Genomic DNA, 7189 nt, shown 5'->3' on the forward strand with positions numbered 1-7189 from the left:
CTCAAGAGAAGCACGCCCCGAATCCTTGTCACCTCTCAGCGCCAGGTCTTGACGGCCGCACCGTACAACTGTCTCGACAATCGCGCGCAACCTTGCCTTGTTGTCTTCGAGCTCGCCCTTTGCTTGCTGATTAAGCTGTACGTGGACACTGCTTCATTTTCCTCTGGCGACTCTAAGAAAGCGTTCGGCGTCAACCGTTGCCGTCTTGTGGTATTCAGTCAGTGCATGATTCTCGAATGTCCAATGGCATCCTTCCACTTCGTGAACGGAACTGTTACGAGGTTCCTACATGACTGGTGAGAGACTTTACCCGCTCCGCTCTTACGACAAAAAAGTACGCAAGTTTTGCAGGAAGCTCCCTTCCACACATGAGAAAATGCAAGCGACTCATATCGCTGCAGCCAGTGAGACTGAAACGTGCGCCTTTTCGCGTTTTTGGCCACCGAGATTTCAAACTTGTAGCTCGGGTGTGGTATCCATACGTAAGATTATACCCGTTCTCTGATGTCATCGGCTATGTCAGTGTTATTGACAAACATTCCGACATCATTATGACAAAGCGGGCTGACAGTTTCCACACCGTCCTCGCAGTCATGCGTTCTCTCGGCGTCCAAGTCTGCCGGTGCTGTGACGTTTTCGAAGGTATAGAGCCGCCTTCTGATAATAAAAGGCTTCCTTCCTATAGATACACGATAGAAATAAAAAAATTACCATACACAAGTTTTCTGGCAATAGTTTTTTACTTTATGTTACAACTAATTATTGTCGTAGGACTTATGCCAAGTTCCGCTATTACAAGCACCCTAAATAAAAATGATTCCGAGTATCCGTACATTCAAGACATTTCGATTTTTGCGCGATATGTGACTGTTTTAGCGCTCGTTGATCTAGACTAGATACAGTCGAATCTAGTTAATTAAAACACGCTTATATAGAATTGACGTTGTGGTCCTGTGAAAGCCATCTGTATTATAATGGGCGAAAACGCAGTCTTATCATTATCAAGGGCAGTGAACCCTTTTTATTCCCTAGCGGTTCGCTACTGGAACTGAAATACCGACTTATTCCAATCTAATGCGCACCTTTTCTGCAATTTATAGCAGTACGAAAACTGCCTGCGCTTGGGAACCAAATATTGAACCGCAACTACGTTCGCGGGTTTTGTAATAGCCTCCCATGTGTTAGCGGAATCAAAATGCTAGGCTGGCAACATGGGGAGAAAGGAGGGCGACCCGCGATGGAAGCAGTCGTAACGCACGTTGTTACTCCTCTTATTTTTTCTCTTATTTCTCAATTAAAGAGTTATTTGTTCAAAATGTGAGTCTGCGAAGAATTCCCTAACATCTCAGAAGTGGGATTTACCGAAACCTTTGTGGTAAAGCGATCCTGGAAACCGATGTCGGGGGATTGCGACGATGGTGACGCTCGCTGACTTTTCAACTGATGCTGCGTTGGTGCCGTCTTTGTGAGGTACTGACCGGAAAAGGGACTGTGTGACGCCTTGAACGTACTCGCGGACACTCTGTGTGACGTCCACGAGACACAACGGTACCGTCTTCGTGAAGTACCGACTTCGAAACGTGAGTCTTCGTGCTGCCTCAGAAACGTGCGTGCGGACGCTCTGTGTGACGCCTGCGAGACGCTACGATACCGTTTCTGTGACTGATCGACATTGAGCCGTTGTGCCGCCTCGGAAACGTGCGTATGGACGCTCTGAGTGTCGTTGGCAAGCCTAGACGTTTATCTGTTGGTGAGAAACTGTGTGTACGCCCAGACAGGCGTATAGACAACGCCCAAGATGGCAGACGGCGGCGGAACTAACGAAATGATGCAAGCCTTGCTGGAGCAAAACCGGCGGTTATTGGAGCTTATCGAGAGGAAGCCTGAAGCGTTACACGTTATGCCAGACCTAAATAAGGCTATCCAGGATTTCGACGGCGAGGGCTCATGCCACGAAGCCGGGGCGTGGTTGAAGAGTATCGATTCCATGGCGGTCCTGCACGGCTGGCCGGACAGCTTCAGACTCGAAAACGCCAGGCTTCACATGAAGGGACCTGCTCGATTTTGGCTTCAGGCCTGTGTGGATGACCTTACTACGTGGCAGGACTTCAAGATAGCCTTCAAAAAGACTTTTGTGGGCCAGACAAGCACGGCCGAAAAGTGGAAGCAAATGCAAGAAAGAGTCCAGATGAAGGGAGAATCCATCACGGCATACTTTCTTGAAAAGACATTGTTATGCAAAGCATTGGGCCTCGGTATGCAGGATACCAAAGAGCAAGTTTTGGTGGGGCTTCGGTTTAAAGATGCATGCATCTCAATGTCGGCGAAGGATCACGAGGACGAGGACGAATTGCTGGCAGACTTGCGAAGACTAGAGCGAATAACCGAAGCTAGAATGCAGCAGTATCCAGGGGCCAAGCCACACGGTGGTGACCCAGGTAGCGCGACATCTCGTGGGAAGCCTCCGCCTTCAAAATCTTGGAATGCCACGCGTCCAACCGAGCAAGTGATCACAAATGCACGTGTCACACATCAAGCAAGTGGTGGGGGACCACCGAAGCAAACGCCAGAGCCTCCCAAGCGTGATCCGTCAGAGCGAAAATGCTACAGCTGTGGAAGGTACGGGCACATAGCGAAAGACTGTTCAAAACATACCCTGCTGGGAACTTCATGGTGGATGAGGACCCAACAAGTGACAGTGGTCCATCCAAGTTCCTGAAGACTGCGATCATCAATGGTACTCACCAGCTCTCCGTGATGATTGACCCGGGAAGTTCAGACTGTATATTGCGTCATCAAGCGGCTGAAAAGTGCAACCTGCAAGTTGTGTGCAAAGCCCAAGCGTTGTATGGGTTGGGGAACACTGATACATCTACAGTGCAGTCTATCGGAACCTCGGAGGTTGACATAGAAATCGATGACGTGTTATGCCGTAAGGTCAAGGTAATTATCGTTCACAACAGTGCCTTGCCTGTGGACATGCTGGTTGGTAGGACTTGGACGGAACAGGACCACATTGCATACCTACGCATGGGAGATGAACTCAGGATTGGCTACCGAGACGATCTTCCATTTTGCAACATTGACCTTGCCCAGATGAAGCCTTCGAAGGAGCCACTTCGTGTCAAGGAGACCATTGTGCTGCCCAAAAGGACTGTGTGTTGGGTGACAGTGGAGACCAATAATAGTGAAGGAAATGTTATATTGCCTACAGGAACGGGTAAGGGAATACTACTTCACGTCGAAGACGGAATGGTTGAGATACCCATGCTGAACGACAAGGATGAAGACCAACAGCTGATCAAGGGGAGTTTGTTTACTCACGTTGAACTGCTATCAGGGAGCGAAGAGCTAACACCCGTGAGACCTGTGCCTCAGCAGAAGCCCATTGATCGTAGCATGCTAAACGTCGGGAAGGATGTCAATGAACAGCAAGTTGACGCACTGCTGAAAATGCTGAATGAATATAGGGACTGCTTTGCGCTGAATTTGTCAGAGTTGGGGTGTTGTAACCAACTAGAGATGATCATCACGGAGCATCCCGGGAGCAGCCCAGTCAGCTGTAAACCGTGCACGACTAACGCAGAGGAAAGAAAAACGACCCAAGAAATTGTCAAGGAGTGGAAGGCGACCGGCATCGTAACCGAAACATCCTCGTCATACGCTAGTCCAGTACTACTCGTGAAAAAGACGAATGGAGAAAATCGTCTAGTCATAGATTATCGACGGCTAAATAGCCAGACGGTGCCGGAACACTTCCCCTTGCCAAACATTGACGACCAGCTGCAACGACTCTCCGGAGCACAGATATACTGTGTGTTAGACTGTGCAAACGGATACCTTCAACTTCCACTGAGTGAGGAATCGAAGGCCAAGACTGCATTCATCACGCCTGATGAGACCGGGCAGTTTGAACGTATGGTGTTCGGGTTGAGAAATGGTCCTGCTGTATTTCAACGTCTAATGAACAAGGTCCTCGGATCTCTGCGTAACACTGTAGCATTGTGTTACATGGACGACCTGCTGATTCCAGCCAAGGATTGGGAAGAGTTGCTGGTTCGGCTCAAACAAGTACTGGATGCCCTGCGAGCTGCTGGTCTAACCCTGAAAATATCCAAGTGTGTGTTTGGAAGTGAGGAAATCGACTACTTAGGCTTCAAGATTGCGAAAGGCTACCTGCAGCCAGGTGAAGTGAAGCAACAAGCCATACTGGACGCTAGCACGCCAACTGATGTTCACAGTGTAAGGAGATTTCTGGGTCTAACGGGATTTTTCAGACGGTTCATTCCCCATTATGCCCTGAAGGCAGAACCGCTTACTTCTCTGACCAAGAAAGACACGAAGTTCAGGTGGGAAGTGGAGCAGCAGGAAGCTTTCGACCAGCTCCGAAAGGTACTGACGGCACCACCCGTTCTGAAGTTGTACAACCCTTTGGCTCCGACAGAGCTCCACACGGACGCAAGCAGACATGGACTTGCGGGGATGATCCTTAACAAGATGAGTCGGGACGCTGGCACTTGGTGTTTTGTGTCAGTAAGCGTACCACTGATGCTGAAGGGAATTACCATGCGGGAAAACTGGAGCTGATGGCGATAGTCGGGAGTATGGAAATACTTCGTCCATTCCTCCTAGGCATTCCGTTCACGCTGGTTACAGATTGTCAAGCAATTGTGTATCTGAATGCGCACAAGACTCTTAAACCACAGATATCAAGGTGGTTCGATTTACTTCAAGAGTATGACTTTGAGGTGAAGCACCGAGCAGGAGAGAAAATGGCACATGTGGACTATTTGAGTCGTGAACCTGTAGGAGCGCCAAGGGACACGCTTGATGAGGTTGTTGAGACAAGGATCGAGGTGTGCCTTACCATGACATTGGAGGACCAAGTTGTGATCGTTCAACGCTCTGATGCGGACTTGGCGAAGCTCGCCCAAATATTGGAGAAGCCAGTCAAAGAAAGGACCCAAGAAGAGAGTGCCAAAGTCAAGAACTTACGGCTGAGAGATGGAAAACTGTTTTACGTTGAAGAAGACGGACGACTTCTTTTTGTGATGCCTAAAAGCATGCGCAAAACATTGTGCGTCAAGTTTCATGACTTACAGGGACATTTTGCTACAGACCGAACGGTGACAAAAATCAAGGAACTTTATTGGTTTCCTCGGATGAAGCGCTACGTGGACCAGCACATCCGTATGTGTTTTGAATGTCTAATCACAAAGGTACCAGGAGGAAAGAAGCCTGGGCTTCTGCACTCGATACCACCTGGGAAGAGACCATTTCAAGTTGTTCATGTGGACCACGTTGGTCCGTTTGTGAGAAGTTCCAAGAAGAACCAGTGGATATTGGTGCTGGTGGACAATCTGACCAAGTTTGTGCGCCTCTACCCTGTGCGCGACACCTCGGCGAGAAATGTACTGCGGTGTATGCAGAACTTCATAACAGAGTTTGGACTACCGGAGCGTATCATCTCGGACCGTGGTTCCTGTTTCACGTCCCACGGCTTCGAAGCCTTCTGTCAGGAAAATGGTGTGGCTCACACACTGAACTCGGCACACCATCCAAGGGCTAATGGCCAGGTGGAGCGTGTGAACCGAACTCTGGTACCGTGTATTATGGCTACAATCAAGGACCCAGCTCACAAAGATTGGGATCAGAAGATCAAGGAGGTAGAAAGTTACCTAAATACTGCTTACAATGCCTCAACAGGGACTAGCCCTTTCAAGCTCTTGCATGGATATCAACCAAGGATGCAGGATGGTATCCTCAGATGGCTGAACACTGAGAATAACGAGTGGGTCTGCCCGGAGCAACTTCAAGAGATGGCTCAAAAGGACATAGCGAGCCAGCAAGCAAGGTCGAAGCAGTACTTCGACAAGCGTCACTTCACAGCGGACAAGTTGAGTGTTGTAGACATAGTGGTAATGAGCTGCGTTCCAGAGCACACTGGTGCCCCAACAAAAACCCAGAAGAAGTTCAGAGGTCTACTCACTGTGATAGAAGTACTTCCAGCAGACACCTACAGAGTGACCGAGATGAACGGAAGGAAAAGGGTCTACTCGACAACTGCCCACATCAGCCAACTGAAGAGATGGGGTGGAAGATGCCAGGAACAGTTCGACCAGTCAAGCTCCGACGAGGAAGAAGGCGTGCCGAGACGTAGCACACGTGTGTCCAAAAGGACCTGCGTATCTTCGGGACTATACCACATGAACTGAGGACAGTTCGCTGCCAGGAATGGCCGAGTGTTAGCAGAATCAAAATGCTAGGCTGGCAACATAGGGGGAAAGGAGGGCGACCCGCGATGGAAGCAGTCGTAACGCACGTTGTTACTCCTCTTATTTTTTCGCTTATTTCTCAATTAAAGAGTTATTTGTTCAAAATGTGAGTCTGCGAAGAATTCCCTAACATATGATCCCATCGGAGGGTTCAAATGGAGTGTCATCGACTCATCGTCATTACGAAAGGCCGACGGAGCAGATTACTTAGGTTCATTTATTGTTCCCATGAACCGTACACGGTGATGCGCCGCTTTCATTGTGAACACTGGCCAGTAAGAAACAATATTTGGCATGCTGAATACAGCTGCGTCGCGTGTTTTTGCATGCTCGAGGCCGTGGTACGTGACTGTGAGTAGCGCAAAAGCAGATATCTGTGCCTCGAACACAAACGCACTTGCGGACTTTTGTCATCTGGGTAGACCGAACTATCATGGTAAAACCTTGAATTGAGACGCGAACTGTATTATACAATAAATTTAACTGCCAGAAGAAAAATTGCTCAATAAAAGACAGCAAACTGTACATGTCTCTCTCCATCTTTGGCTCCTTTTTTAATCGTCAACATAGGAGCATGGTACAGTATTATTTCTAAAATCTGCTACCAATACCTTCAAGTGCATTTTTACATTGAAACAGCAAAACTTTGGGTTGCGTTAGACTCGAGTAATTTCGGCCGTCTGTGCTGGAAAATAATGCGTGTTTTACGGTTGGCGTAACCGGGCCATTATTTGCGGTCATCGAGCCATCATTCCTAATGGCCCGATTAGCAAGTGACGTGGTTGTAAATGATAAAAAAACGAAAAATTGTCATGCAGTCATACCCATAGCAAATATACAAGATATATAAAGCGATGACTGTACTCACGCTATATTGTTACGCGAACGAAGGATGAAGTACAGGAGACTATTTA

The 7189-nt window shown here is 48.4% G+C and overlaps 1 pseudogene; it reads left to right on the plus strand.

Moving 5' to 3' along the window:
• Positions 1–1798: 1798 nt before the first annotated feature.
• LOC119453819 (uncharacterized) lies at positions 1799–6210 on the plus strand (annotated as a pseudogene).
• Positions 6211–7189: the final 979 nt, after the last annotated feature.

The sequence above is a fragment of the Dermacentor silvarum genome, chromosome 1, assembly GCF_013339745.2.
Source record: "Dermacentor silvarum isolate Dsil-2018 chromosome 1, BIME_Dsil_1.4, whole genome shotgun sequence".
In the NCBI taxonomy this organism is placed as follows: Eukaryota; Metazoa; Arthropoda; class Arachnida; order Ixodida; family Ixodidae; genus Dermacentor; species Dermacentor silvarum.